Source organism: Anolis carolinensis, unplaced genomic scaffold (genome assembly GCF_035594765.1).
Source record: "Anolis carolinensis isolate JA03-04 unplaced genomic scaffold, rAnoCar3.1.pri scaffold_10, whole genome shotgun sequence".
NCBI classification, from domain to species: Eukaryota; Metazoa; Chordata; class Lepidosauria; order Squamata; family Dactyloidae; genus Anolis; species Anolis carolinensis.
In genome coordinates this window covers 18,604,440-18,619,304 of record NW_026943821.1, presented here as the reverse complement: position 1 = coordinate 18,619,304, position 14,865 = coordinate 18,604,440, and the positions used below count along the sequence as shown (strand labels likewise).

Below are 14,865 nucleotides of genomic sequence, written 5' to 3'. Positions count from 1 at the left end.
CTCACAGCAACCCAGAGCCCAAATGCTTCTGAGGTGGGTTTAAAAAAAAAAACTAATGAAGAAGACGGGGGCCCCTGGTGGCACAGTGTGTTAAAGTGCTGAGCTGCTGACCAAAAAATCCCAGGTTCAAATCCCGGGAGCGGAATGAGCGCCCACTGTTAGCCCCAGCTCCTGCCAACCTAGCAGTTCGAAAATATGCCAATGTGAGTAGATCAATAGGTACCGCTCCGGCGGGAAGGTAACGGCGTTCCATGCAGTCATGCTGGCCACATGACCTTGGAGGTGTCTACGGACAATGCCGGCTCTTCGGCTTAGAAATGGAGATGAGCACCAACCCCCAGAGTCAGTCACGACTGGACTTAATGTCAGGGGAAACCGTTACCTTTTTAATGATGAAGACAAAGGAAGGACTTTTTTCTAAAAGCCGAATAATTAGTTTTCCAGGCTGCATTCTCTCCTGACATTTTGCCCAGGCATCCTCAGAGGTTGTGAGGTCTGTTGGAAACTAGGCAAACTTGCAGCAACCCAGAGCCCAAATTCTTCTGAGGTGGGTTTTTTTTTAAAACTCTAATGGTGAAGACAAAGGAAGGACTTTTTTCCTAAAAGACGAATAAATAGAGAACTGAGAATGATTGGCAACAGGGACTCAACAGCCACAATTTGGGAGAAGTTATGCGGCCCAAAAGCACACCAAAGTGACTCAGGATCCGGATTTGGAGCTCAAAGAGGCGAAGAAATGGATTGGGAGGAAGAGGAAGAGGAAGAGGGATTTCTGGGCCTGGAGCTCCCTCTGCTGAAAGGCTGCCCGGTTCGGCTCTCCGCATTTGAAGATGGGTTGCCAAGCCGAATTCACTCCATCCCAAAATACTCTCTCTTCTGGAAAGCGAATAAGGAAATTAAAATTCTCTTCAGAAGAGGAGGCCATATTTTTCCTGGTTCAGAAGATAGACTCAGGACACAAAAATTTATAAAATAAGCTCATAAGAACATGAGAGGACGTCAAAAGCAATAGAAAATGGCACTCTCCTTGGAGTGATAGAAGACTGGACAAACAGTGACTCCACCCAGCAGAATTCAGAATTTAATAGCACAGTAAAGATTAGGGGAAAAGGCAACAAGAAAAGTGACAGAAAGGGTCTTTCCTCTGCCTTGCAATGCTTAAATTGTTGGCTTTATAGTTTGATTTTCATATGAGCTCTCCAATGTGCTGAAAATTGATTCCTTGGCCTGGGATGGTTTCATTGCAGTTCAGAATGAATGAAGTTTGGCCACATTTTACCATTTTTCTTCTGCAGAGAAGGCTAAAACCTCAGCCCATACTTGTTTCATTGCCATTTCCTCCATTCCTATCTGTCTATCTGTATCTATACCTTCATATTTGTACACACAATAGCATTTTCGTTCTTTCATGCACCTGGTAAACCAGGCTGCATTTCGCCTTGTCTCCCAAATGTTGCATGGCATTTGGGCTCCACCTAATCCCAGGCCCAGCCTCCGCTCCTTGCTTGCCTGCCTGCCTTTGCTGAGTGTGTTTCTACCGATTTGTCAGGGAAGCCAAAGTGACTCTACAAAGTCATTGCTGTGTGTCTGGAAAAAGAGAGGTGAAAGCCGAGCCGGGAAATATATGGCCTGCCCGGAACGTGCCCTTGAAAGAACTACAGCTGTACTCTGCTGTGTCAGTTGGAAAATGAACACATTTCCACTCCACAAACACAATGGCAGAAAAGCCCTTAGATGTGCTGAGCAGCTGAAAAGCAGCAGGAGGCTGGCCAAAAGTGGCCTTTCTGGGAGGGAGAGTGGCCAATCCGGCCAGCTGGGGCATGGAACGAGACTGGCATGTGTGGGTTCTTAACTTTGGGGTGCTTCATTGCAGTTCACACTGCAGAGTGAATGTGGTTTGGTACCATATTAACTGCCATGGCTTAATGCTATGGGGTCCTGGGAGTTATAGTTTGGTGCCAAAACACATTCATTCTGTAGGGTAGATGCACCCTCAGTATGAAAGCAATAGGCAGGAAAAAGTCTGTTTTAGACCCGCTTACTAAAATATTCCTGAATCTCATGGGATGCACAGAGTATAGAGGTGCAAATGGAAATCTGGCAGTGGATGCATCACTGATCATAAAATCATAAAATTCTAGAATTGGAAGAGACTGTCGCACCTCAGGTTAGCTTCACCTTGCTAAATACACCAGGCTGTACACAGGTTGAAGACTTTTGTAGTTTATTAGGAAATAGGAAGATAATAGTTCTTAAAAAGCAAAAGTAAAGTTCCAAAAGTTGGTTGCAAAACAAGGCTATAAAGAACAATCCAAGAAAACGTTAGGCATAAAACAAGGTTCCATTAATACATGACAAAGTCCCAAAACATGAATACACCAAGGCTGCAAGATAATCCAGGAAAGCAAAAGCTGGCTTCTTGACTCAAACGAGAAGTTGCTTTGACAAAGATTCCTCTCTCAGCACACCCTTTGCATAGCATGAACGCATTTCTTTGGCTGCTGACCTCCCTTTTGTTTGCTATTCTAGCACTCCTGTGAATCCTGAATTCCAAACAGCCAGCTCGGTCCAAAGATGTTATTTCGTCAAGACCAGACAGCTTGTTAGCATTAGCGTCTGTCTGCATGCTATCAGGCTGGGAGTTGTCCTCCCTTTGCACCTGGCTAGCTTCAGTATCATCTTCAGAATCATCAACACCATTCCCTGCCATGGGAAAGCCTCCCTGCTCCTCATCTGCCACAGCAGAAACACTCTGAATCTGAATCCCATAATTCCCATCAGAGTCATCTTGAACCTGAATCTCATCATCTTGAACCTGAATCCCATAATCCCCATCAGAGTCACTTTGAACCTGAATCTCATCATCTTGAACCTGAATCCCATAATCCCCATCAGAGTCATCTTGAACCTGAATCTCATCATCTTGAACCTGAATCCCATAATCCCCATCAGAGTCATCTTGAACCTGAATCTCATCATCTTGAACCTGAATCCCATAATCCCCATCAGAGTCATCTTGAACCTGAATCTCATCATCTTGAACCTGAATCCCATAATCCCCATCAGAGTCACTCTGAGGCTCTAGCTGAGTCACAACAGAGACCACATGGGCTATCTAATCCAACCCACTGCCATGCAGGAAAGCTCCAATCAAAGCCCTTCTGACAGATGGCCATCCAGCCTCTGTTTAAAAGCCTCCAAGGCTGAGATCCGACATCAAGGCTACAAAATGCAACCCTCAATGTATGCATTGATTGTGTTGTACAACTGGATGCACAACCCAAGGATTAACCAAGCACACATGTCCATCAATGTGTGTATTGACCCTTACATCAGCTCTTATGCTTCTGGAGACTTCATCTTGATAGGGATGTTTTGCAAGAAAAAGATAAAAAGCCAATTTGGCATCTGCGAAAAACGTTCACAGGCTTCAGGAATCACTCAAGATTGCAAAAGATGTTGCCGAATCTCAGGTCTCTGCATCTTTTTATTGGCTCCAGTCTGAAGGCCAACAGCTGTTGCTCGGAGAGAACAGGATGGAAGCTGGGCCATGTCACATTTGGGAGGGAGTCTCAGCAAAGGCCACCCATTGACGATAGGGATCCTTGAAAGTTCACGGACTGAATATGCACAACCTTCCTGAGCTGGACCTTTGTCTCTAATGGCACCTGAGCATTTCCTGCTCCCTATGCGGGGTGGGTTTCGCTCTGTCTTATGAGAAAGAGGAGAAAGAGGACAACTAAATAGGCCTCCCTGTTCTGCATCTCCCCGAAGCCTGAATTCCTAAAATGACAGGCCTCAAGGAAGCGGTGCACTTTTGGCAGCTGTTCCCTGCCTGGGGCAAAATGTGTTGCGGCCAACAGAGAGCGTGGAAAGTGCAAACTAATTAGGACAGCCAGGCAGGAAAGAAGCGCTGTTGACATGCATTATGCCAGGGCTGCAGGTGGGCTTCAGAGGTGACCCAAATCTCGACTCCCAGGCTGGCCCTCCTCCCTCCAGGAAAGGACCCTTTTGTTCTCTTCTTCGGTGGGACACAGAATCATGGAATCATAGAAGAGACCTCAAGGTCACATCCAGTCCAACCCACTTCTGCCAGGTGGGAAGACCAACCAGAGCCCTCCCGACAGGTGCCCTTATCCAGGCTCTGCTTTAAAAGCTCCATAGAAGGAGACTCCACTGAACTCTGAAGCAGGTTTTATTTATTTATTTATTTATTTATTTATTTATTTATTTATTTATTTACAGTATTTATATTCCACCCTTCTCACCCCGAAGAGGACTCAGGGCGGATCACATTGTACACATATAAGGCAAACATTCAATGCCATATAGCAGAACAGAGACAGAGACAGACGCAGAGGCAATTTAAACCTTCTCCAGTTTCCAGCTTCCTGAGGGTATACTTGATTCTGGCCACAGGGGGAGAAGCTGCTTCATCATCCACTGCGACAGCAACTTCCTCATTCCAACGGTGGCTGGGTGATTTTTATGGTGTCGTAAATTAGCCTTCCCTACATATTGGTAAAGGTTTTCCCCTGACCTTAAGTCCAGTCGTGACCGACTATGGGGGTTGGTGCTTATCTCCATTTCTAAGCCAAAGAGCCGGCGTTGTCAGTAGACACCTCCAAGGCTATGTGGCTGGCATGACTGCATGGAACACCGTTACATTCCCACCGGAGCAGTACCTATTGATCTACTCACATCTGCATGTTTTCGAACTGCTAGGTTAGCAGGAGCTGGAGCTAACAGCGGGCACTCATTCCGCTCCCAGGATTTGAATCTGGCACCTTTTGGTCCGCAAGTTCAGCAGCTCAGCGCTTTAACACACTGTGCCACCAGGGGCCCCTCCCCACATGTAAGTGGTACCTAAATTTCCTACTTGATAGATGCAACTATCTTTCGGGTTGCTTAGGTCAACAAAGAGCAGGGGCTGTTTTTTTATTATTTTAATTGTCGGGTGCTCACCCCGACACGGGCTGGCCTCGAACTCATATATTCCATTCCAGTTGGAAGGGACCCTCAAAGGTCATCCAGTCCAGACAGGAAGACACCATCTAATCCCTCCCAACAGAGGGCCATCTAGCCTGTGCTTAAAAACTTCCAGGGATAGAATCTCAACCAGACTCCAAGGGAGCACATTTCATAGTTGAATGACTCTGACTGCCAGTAAGTTCTTTCTAATGTTGAGATGGCATTGCTTTTCCTGTCATTTGAATTCATGACTCCATTGTGTCCCATTATCCGGACCAGCAGAAAACAAGCTTGGCTCTTCTTCCTCAATAGAGCATCCTTTCAGGTATTTAAACATAGCTCCTATGTCCCCTTCTCTCAGCCTGTCATAGGTTACAGGGAGAGGAAAATAGCCAGATGTAAAACTACACAAAAGTCTCCAGGCCTGCCCTGCCCTCCCTTCTCTTTCTACCTTCACAATGCACATATAGTAAAGTACAGTACAGTCTCACTTATTCAACATTCTGGATTACCCAATGCAGTTTGCCTCCCGCCCCGATCCACAGCTGTTTCTTTAGGCAGCAAGGACCGAAATTTTTATGGATTTAATTTCCGACAATGTTGCTACTGTAAATTCATTTTATGCAATTCTATCTTTATTTGTAGTCAATTGGTTAGTAGCCAATGTTTTTCTATACATTGTGATGTTTTGGTGCTAAATTCATAAATACAGTAATTACTACATAACATTACCATGTTTTGGACTGCTTTTTCTGTCGATTTGTTGTAAAACATTATGTTTTTGGTGCTTAATTTGTATTTCTTTATTTATTTATCTAAGCATTTATATTCCGCCCTTCTCACCCCGAAGGGGACTCAGGGAGAATCACATTACACATATAGGCAAACATTCAATGCCTTTTAACATAGAACAAAGACAAGACAAACATAGGCTCCGAGCGGGCCTCGAACTCATGACCTCCTGGTCAGAGTGGTTCATTGCAGCTGGTTGCAGCTGGCTTGCTCTCCAGCCTGCACCACAGCCCGGGCCTTATGATTTGTAAAATCATAATGTAATTTTATTTTTAATAGGCTTTTCCTTAATCCCTCCTTATTATCCAACATTTCCGCTTATTCAATGTTCTTCCAGCCCGTTTATGTTGGATAAGCGAGACTCTACTGTATATAGAAAACTGCTCACAACAGCAAAGCCGAAGAAAACCCTTAAGACATACACAAACAGTTATTTTTCTTTGCTATTCCCCATTTTCCCCTCAAAAATGGCTCTCCAAGAGGCTGCAGGATCAGATTTACCATAGATGGGTGGCAAAGGTTTTTCATCTGCCAATTAATACATATTTTGAAGAATCCTCTCCAAAGCACCTTATGGCTTCAATCTCAGGGTCATCGCATCCCACACAAACCTCAGTGAATTGGAAAGGATTAGATCCTTGTCGTGTTTTTGTTTGTTTATTGGCGGAGTTTATACCATGCCTTTATAAACAAAAAATGTTGCACTGTTTAGATAAAACTGAGTGCTTAAGGTGGAAATGAAATATAAATGCCTACTAAACCAGATTCAAATTAAAACATAAACATCCATTCCATAAAACCATGAAAAACATTGAACCAAAACAGGGATATAGAAAGAGCAGCACAAAATGATGAACTTTCTCCTCCAAAGAGGTTCAGATAAAAACCCAGAGCGGATCCACCACCTTCCTTATCCTTAGATGACCTCTGATGTGTGTTTGTTACCTCTCTTTCTCGGATATTATCTGTGAGTCTAAAAGCCTTCAACTCTGGACAGTGTTTTGCTGTTTCCATGTAATTGTGGCTTGTTATTTTCCTTGCCCGAGTTCATCATTAGCCATTCCGGGAACCTGTTGGCACCCGAGCAAGGGATAAACATATGTAAATAAATGCATAATTTCTGCAGCTGCCACTGGTTGGTGTTTTCGGTGTGTTTCTTGTTAAAATTAGATCTCCAAAGCAGGAAAACACTGGAAGCACCTGATGCGAAAGAGAGAGAACGGGGTCTCAAGAGGTAAACAAGGAGGTTTCATTCCAAGTGAAAGCCTGATTGGTTGCCATTGGCAAAGCACAGCTTCAAATCCCCAAAGGCCAATTTCCACATTGCTTTCCCCAAAGAAGGCTATACAAATATGTAAACGTTCCTCTGCCTAAATGTGGTGGAACAGAATCTTTTTAACATCTTGAGAAACTGGTATTTTTCATGTTGCACAATTATAACACTTTGTTTCTACTTTAACTTCTATGTCTTCTAAAGCAGGGGTCCCCAAACTAAGGCCCATGTGCCGGATGCGGCCCTCCAAGGGCCCACCTGGCCCCTGTCCTAAACTTTAGACCTAGGGTTGACCTAAGTCTACCTGGTCTTTGGAGGTCTCTGCTTACCTATAGTCTTATGGGATCGTCAAGATGGTCTTTGAAGGTCTCTTTGCTTAGCTATGGCCTTATGAGACCATCTAGATGGCTTTTGGAGGTCACTTTCCTTACCTATGGTCCTATGAGACTGTCTAGATGACCTTTGAGGGTACCTTTCTTTACCTATGGTTTTATGAGATTGTCTAGTTGTCCTTTGGGGGCCCCTTTCCTTACCTATAATAATAATATAATAATAATTTTATTTTTATACCCCACCTCCATTTCCCCATGGGGACTCAGGGCGGCTTACAAATACAAAACAAAAGTACAATAACATCAGGTACCGAACAATGCGCAAATGAAAATTTAAAAAGACATAAATAAAATTACAATCATTAATAAAACACAAGTTAAAATACAGCAATAGAATCATACAAACTAACTGGGCAAAAGTGCACTAAGTAAGACTTGTAAACATGGTGGAAGTTAAAGTGCTATAAGATCATGGGGGAGAACCTTAAAAAGGGGGTGAAGACCTATGGTCTTATGAAACCATCTAGTGGGTCTTTAACGGTCCCTTTCCTTACCTTTGGTTTTATGAGATTGTCTAGATGGCCTTTGGGGGCCCTTTCCTTACCTATAGTCTTATGAAACCATCTAGATGGTCTTTGAGGTCCCTTTCCTTATCTATGGTCTTCTGAGGCCTGATGAGATCATCTAGATGGCCTTTGAGGGTACCTTTCCTTACCTTGGTTTTATGAGATTGTCTAGATGGTCTTTTCCTTACCTATAGTCTTATGAAACCATCTAGATGGTCTTTGAGGTCCCTTTGGTTATCTATGGTCTTCTGAGGCCTGATGAGATCATCTAGATGGCTTTTGAGGGTCCCTTTCCTTACCAATGTTCTTATGAGACCATCTAGATGGTCTTTGGAGGTCTCTTTGCTTACCTATGTCTTATGTTAGGGTTGACCTAAGTATGAAATGACTTGAAGGCACACAACAACAACAATCCTAATTTTGGACGATTTCATCCTAGTCCGGCCCTCCAACAGTCTGCCCATGAACTCTAGTACTTCATCAAACTACAAGTCCCAGGTTTTCCTAGGATGCTATCATCAATGAAAGAGCCATGAAAGTGCAATAATTGTGCACCTTTCCTTGAGTGCTAGAAAAGTTATAGATCGGGGACTCATTTATGCTTTGCAAGAGACAGCAAAGCAGGGTTTTAATAGGTGATTCAACACAGCCCCGGTTTCACTTATTTCCAAGCTCTTGCTTCGAACCGCTTGCTCATATTTCCCATTTGGCTTGGGACTGGTTCTTGGAGGAAGCAGCGGAGGGCTTTGACAGAGGAGGCCTCCATGACATTTGCTGATCCTCCCCAATTGTCTGCATGCATTTTCATTTCCTTGCTGTGGAAGCCGCAAATCACTTTTCATCTTCATTCTCTCCAAAGATATTTCAAACTGCCCTTGGGATCCTGGGCTGCCTGAAAGTGATGGCTATTAATTGCGCCGGTTCCATCAGGCGAGGAGAAGGAGTGCTTGCGGGATGGGAATGGGTTGCCTTTGTCCTTGCGCATGGCCTGTCTGCTGTTCCTGAAGTGTCAAAAGAGGGTTCTGATTGGCAGGAGAAATGCCGAAAGCTCAGGATGATAATGATCCAGGCAGAAATCTTCCCTCATTCATCGTTTTCATGGCAAGTTACAGCACTTAAATTGAGAACTAAACCCAACATCAGCTACACTTACTTGCAGGCTGAAACCCTTTGAAATATGGATTTCCATTAAGCCGCTTCTCCATCTTTTTCGATGTGTTGGTTGGCTTGGCAACCATGATGAGCATGAAGCCAATGGTGGGGAATGATGGAAGTTGCAACCCAAGAATTCCCATTAAGCTCCTTCCAGGTCCTTTTGCAATGGGCTTTCTTGGTATGGATCAAAGTTGAGGAATGATAGAAACTACAAACCAAGAATTCCCATTAAGTCCCTTCCCCATCTTGTTGCAATGCACTGGTTAATATGGCAGCTATGACAAGCTGGAGCCAATGGCGGGGAATGATGGAAACGGTAACCCAAGAGCAACATATTTGCTTTCAAACAGTACACCAACCTATTACTTGTTGGATTATGGCTGTATGTATATGAAATGTAAATCAAGTGTTTTCTGCTGTTGTGCAAGAGTGTGGAACAGTTAACAGCAGGCTAGTTAGACTGACAGCCTGCTGTTGACCTATCAGGCATGATTTCCGGCCTTGGAGGCCGGGAACTTCCTTCGGACTGAGGAATGTGTTTTCTTATCTCTGTGGGAGTTGAGCTGTGCTTGCCGAGTGAAGAGGCAAAAGAGAAATGCCAGCTCAGAGCGATAGCTTTTGATATGCTTTGTAAATATATATTATAGATATTGAATAAATGTTTAGACTTTAGACTAGAGATGTGTTTGACTCTGACATTGAACAGAGGAATTGATGTGGCAGACGACTGCAACCAATTCATCAGGGTGCTGGTGATCCGGAGAAGATGATTGATGGAGTTTGAAGAAACCCACCCAGCACGCACCCTGACCTCCACACGCCGACATAACTGCATCTAGAAACTAAGGGGCTCAGGGTGCTCATCTAGGCACATGGTCTTTTCATAGGAATTATTCTAACATGGAGAGTGCTTTCTCCATAGAGGAGCAAGTGCCCGGGGCTCCTTGTGAGTAAGGCAGCGCAAGGGTGCAGGGCTGCTTCATACTCCCCCTCATTTCTGCTCCGCAGCTCAGGCCTGTTTTGCATCCCCTCCAGGTTTTAAAAAAGAAAACTTCCATCTGTTTCACCGACTACAAACTCCACGGTGGGATTCCATTCAAGGCAGCAGATGGGAAGCGGCTCGGAAATTCGTGGGTTTAAGCTAAGCGGAGCTTGCAGCATTCAAATCATTTGAAAGAAAGAGGCCGCCGGCAGACTCTCTTTTTGCTCAGCTTTGTGGGGGCCATTTGTCCATCTCAGGAGCCATTCTGACACCTTAAGCGACACATGCACGTTGGACTGCAGCTCACAGTCCACAAGGACCAGATTGGATCCAGAACTCAGGCTATGGGATTTATGACACAGAAGCAGGGATCCATGGATCTGGGCCTACATCTAGGCAATAGACCCATTGAGTCAATGTGTTGGAAATCATCCTGGACTTCACAAGTCTCATATATTAGATATGTAGTGGATAGATTAGATTCAGGGAAACCTCTCTATTATCCCATGCATGCCTAGATTGGCCTTTGCTGGTTTCTCTCTTCTGTCCTGTCTACATCCACTCCCTACACCTTGTTGTTTTAGCAATGTGATCTCTTCAGGGATGAGGTAACTTCCTCTATTTAGATTGGAATGTTTATTGCCCCAAAGAAGGCTCAGACCCTGTGGTGGTAGCCATTGCTCCTCCTTTGCCTTCTGCATGAGAAGAACGCATTTTGCCACTCTCCTGGAAAAATGTAGCTATTTAGATATTCTTTGTTATTTTTACCTGCTTACCTTCCTTAGTGCTAGCTTAGACAGCTAGTTAGCTCCAAAACCTTTTCCTATCTACAATGGATTTCTTTTTACCTCAATAAATACCTTTTTTGAGCTTTTAAGCAGACTTTGCAATCCTTTGCCATCCTAAGAAGAAAGGCTTCCCTAAACTCACCTCACGTAAGTTTCTGCTGTTTGGAAGTGTGCTTATGCCACTCTGCTATATTTTAGAGAATCTCCCTCACAAAGAGGGTTATTTTTTAATCTAACCGCTCATAGATTCCCAACACAATGGAATCTGCTGTGCCAATGAATTTAGATTTATGCAAGTGTGATGCAGGGCTTCAGCCATGGTGGCATTTGTGCATTTGAAAATAGCCTCAACCCAATCTTACAGTAAGAGGGTGACCCTGGGAAGATATACAGATGTGGAAGACTCTCTCCCCAATCATCTATCCATCCAAATATACACAGAGAGAACACTTTGATCTGCTCTAAGCTGTCAGCCTTTTGCTCTTTCCTTACTTTCAAATTACTCCAGAGAACCATTTCGTTTTGTTCCAATCTACTAGTGCTAGATTGGAGCCCCTGGTGACGCAGTGGATTAAACTGCTGAGTTGCTGAACTTGATGACTGAAAGGTCGGAGGTTTGAATCTGTGGAGCAGGGTGAGCTCCCACTGTTAGCCCCAGCTTCTGCCAACCTAGCAGTTCGAAAACATGCAAATGTGAGTAGATCAATAGGTACTGCTCCAGTGGGAAGGTAACGGTGCTCCATGGAGTCATGCTGGCCACATGACCAAGGAGGTGTCTATGGACAACGCTGGCTTTTCAGCTTAGAAATGTAGATGAGCACCAACCCCCAGAATTGGACATGACTAGACTTAATGTCAACAGTAAACCTTTACCTTTACTGATGCTGGAGGATCTGGTGGGTGGATGTTGGGACTGTTATTCCTCTGCCCTTCCCCCCCCCCCTCTTTTGATGTGAAAGTGATGTGGTCACTTTCCGTTGCCTTGGTGCTCTGTGACTCATTTGTTTTCCAACCACAGCAGGCAGACCTTCTGACACCAAATGGACAGCTGGGTTAATACATCATTGCAATTTATACAACAGGGCTAAATTTCCACCTGGTGGGGCTCCATTTAGTGCTTATGTTTACCATGGGGAGCCGCAAAATGACTCTTTGTCTGGTACTTCTCAGTCAACAAAAGCTGTCCCTGGTTCCCCATCCACAGAAAATGAACCCCCCTTTGCAAAGCCAGTAACCAGAGACTGCTGAAACTGGAAGAGAAGACGGACATTCAGGAGTCAACTTGGCCCTTAGCAGGTGCCAAGGAATATCCCTGGATCTCCATTGGAACAGGTTTTACAAGAATTCTCTATCTATATGTTGTTCATGTTGGCAGGGAAGGTAATTAGTTCCTCTTCAGCCATAATGCAGCCAACAAAGGAAAAGCACTTGCTAGCAACATTTCAGCCACAGAGAACCTTCAAAGGAGCTCAAGAGCAAAAGAGAGGGTGGCTCCCATTGCTGGGCATGTGGAGGAGGAGGACGATGCTGCGGATTCCTTCCTTCCACATGAAGCGACTGGAGGATCAAAGCCAGTCCCGCTTGCAATTAGAGGAGAGGGAAGTGGCTGAAGTAGCGGAGAAGAAAAAGGCATCTCTCGCATTGCCTGGAGTCTTGCTCTGATGGCCATCAGCACATGGGGCCCGCCTCGCAGGGCTGGCAGAGCCGAGACTCATATGTGCTGACAATTGAGGAGGAGAGAGCAAACACAGACAGATCCAAAGGGATTTGGATCCAATCTTTGAGTGGGTGTGGGGAAGGACAATGCTTGCCAGACTCCCTCGTTTGACAAAACTCAGGCTTCTAACAGCAAAAGGGTACAAAGGGCAGCCACGAATGACCCCATGGTTGTATTGTCCAAGGCTTTCATGGCTGGAATCACTGGGTTGCTGTAAGTCTTTCGGGCTGTATGGCCATGTTCCAGAATGTTGAATATTGTAGAGATGTGGCAGGGAGGAATCTTTTAATCCTACCGCTACCACCAATTGTGGTGATGTGGGAAGGGAAGGATCTTTTGATTAATTATTTTATTATATAACTATATCCGCTGCCACCAATGGTGGAGATCTCAGGCACAGGGGAATTTCTTTTGAACCTTTTCTTTTTATTCACTTCAGATGGTAGCGTAATTTAAGTTAGAATATGAGTGACAGAGGCTTGGATGTTGAAAGAAAATTAATAAGTTTATTTCAGGCACAGAGCTTAGTGGTTACAATTTGTTTCTCAGAGTTAAACTTTCTTAATCAGTTGCAAATATAACTTATGATGAATACTCTTTCAAATACTTTCTCCTTTCCTTTCCCAACCAAAGCTATTAACTGATCACTTTGGATCTAACTGGGATTACTTCCCCTTACTACTCAGACTCTACACATAAACCTAAACAAGTTACTTTACTTGCTTAATTTGACATAACTAGAGATCTGAGCTTCCCTAGTTTACCTAACTTGGAACCAGTGTCTTCCCTGTGACTAAAAATCACAGACTAAACTGTTTTTTTAAAACATTCCCTCCTTTTCCTTCAAATGGCGGTTGGCTCTGCCCTCGTTACTATGGCAACCTGCCTCAGAATGCTGAGCTGGTTACCATCCCCCACGCACTGGTAACTAATACTTACCCTTTTAAACATAGTTAAACATGACTTTTAAAATGAAATTAAACATGACATCTATAAATCAAAATAAAAGCACACTTCTTTACAGATATCATCCTGGACTACACAAGTCTCAATTAGTTATGTAGTGGATGGGATCAGAATCCAAGCATGCCTAGATAGGCCTTTGCTGGTTTCTCTCTTCTTTCCTGTTTACATCCACTCCTCACCTTGTTGATAAAGTAATGTGAACCCTTTAGGGATGAGGCAACTTCCTCTATCTAGATTGGAATGTGAATTGCCCCAAAGGCTTGGACCATGCGGTCAAGCATATCTCTTCCTTCTTTGTCTTCTACCTGAGAAGGACACATTTTGCCCACTCTCCTGGCAAAATGTAGCTATTTAGATATATTTTTATTTTCTACCTGCTTACCTTCCTTAGTGCTAGCCTAGAGAGCTAGTTAGCTCCAAGAACTTTTCTATCCACAATGGATTTCCTTTTACCTCAATAAATACTTTTTTGAACTTTTAAGGAGGCTTTGCAATCCTTTGCCATCCTGAGAAACAAAGGCATCTCCAATCTCGCCACATGTAAGTTTCTGCTGCTTATGAATTGTGGTTCTGCCACTCTGCTGTATTTTTGAGGAATCACCCCTGAAAGAGGGTTATATTCAGGTCGGCTTATACTCGAGTATATATGAGTATATCTAACTAGGAGGTTTGTTTCAATGACTAGTAACAGACAAGGAAGAAAGGAAGGTGAGTGCTTGTTGGTATTTCTTTAAAATGAGTAGTGGCGACAAAAAGAGAAAGAATATATGATTGTGGGTGGGCTTACCTACAAACATAGCCATTTGGAGGGGTCAGCGGCCCTTGCCAGCCTCCTGCTCCAAATTACTGGCACTCTCTTGCAGGTGAGAGGCGGCCTTTGCTGCCCCAGCCGGCCCCTTTGCGGCTCCATCAGCAATTAGCCTTTCCAGGAAGAGAGAGAACTCTAATCGCTGCTCCTTCTAAGTGCCTCATCATGATGGCAAATTAACCGGTGTGCAGGAGAACCGCATTAGCACCAATAACGGAGGAGCTGATGTACATGCCCTGACCTCTCCGGCTGTGATTTTGTGGGGGGGGGGGGGAGGAAGAGAGGGAGGGGACAGGCCTTGGGCTTCTTCCTGCAACTGTTTCCAAAGGGCCATTTCATGGGGAGAGTGGTTTCCATGCATTGCTTTCAATAATAATAATAATAATAATAATAATAATAATAATAATAATAATCCAATACAAGAAAACCGCACTACAAACTAGAGCTGACAGCTAGCTCAACAAAACATTGCATGGAAAGTTCCTTGACAAAATTGAAGGAAAAGCTGACAAGGA

General features: G+C 44.2%; 1 long non-coding RNA gene across 1 annotated transcript; it reads right to left on the bottom strand.

Moving 5' to 3' along the window:
* Positions 1–6,762: 6,762 nt before the first annotated feature.
* LOC134293864 (uncharacterized) lies at positions 6,763–11,950 on the bottom strand. Its single transcript, XR_010000846.1, has 2 exons — positions 11,733–11,950; positions 6,763–6,963 (listed from the first exon to the last, which is right to left on the bottom strand). It is a non-coding gene; the product is annotated as an uncharacterized LOC134293864 (long non-coding RNA).
* Between the last annotated feature and the right edge of the window lie 2,915 nt (positions 11,951–14,865).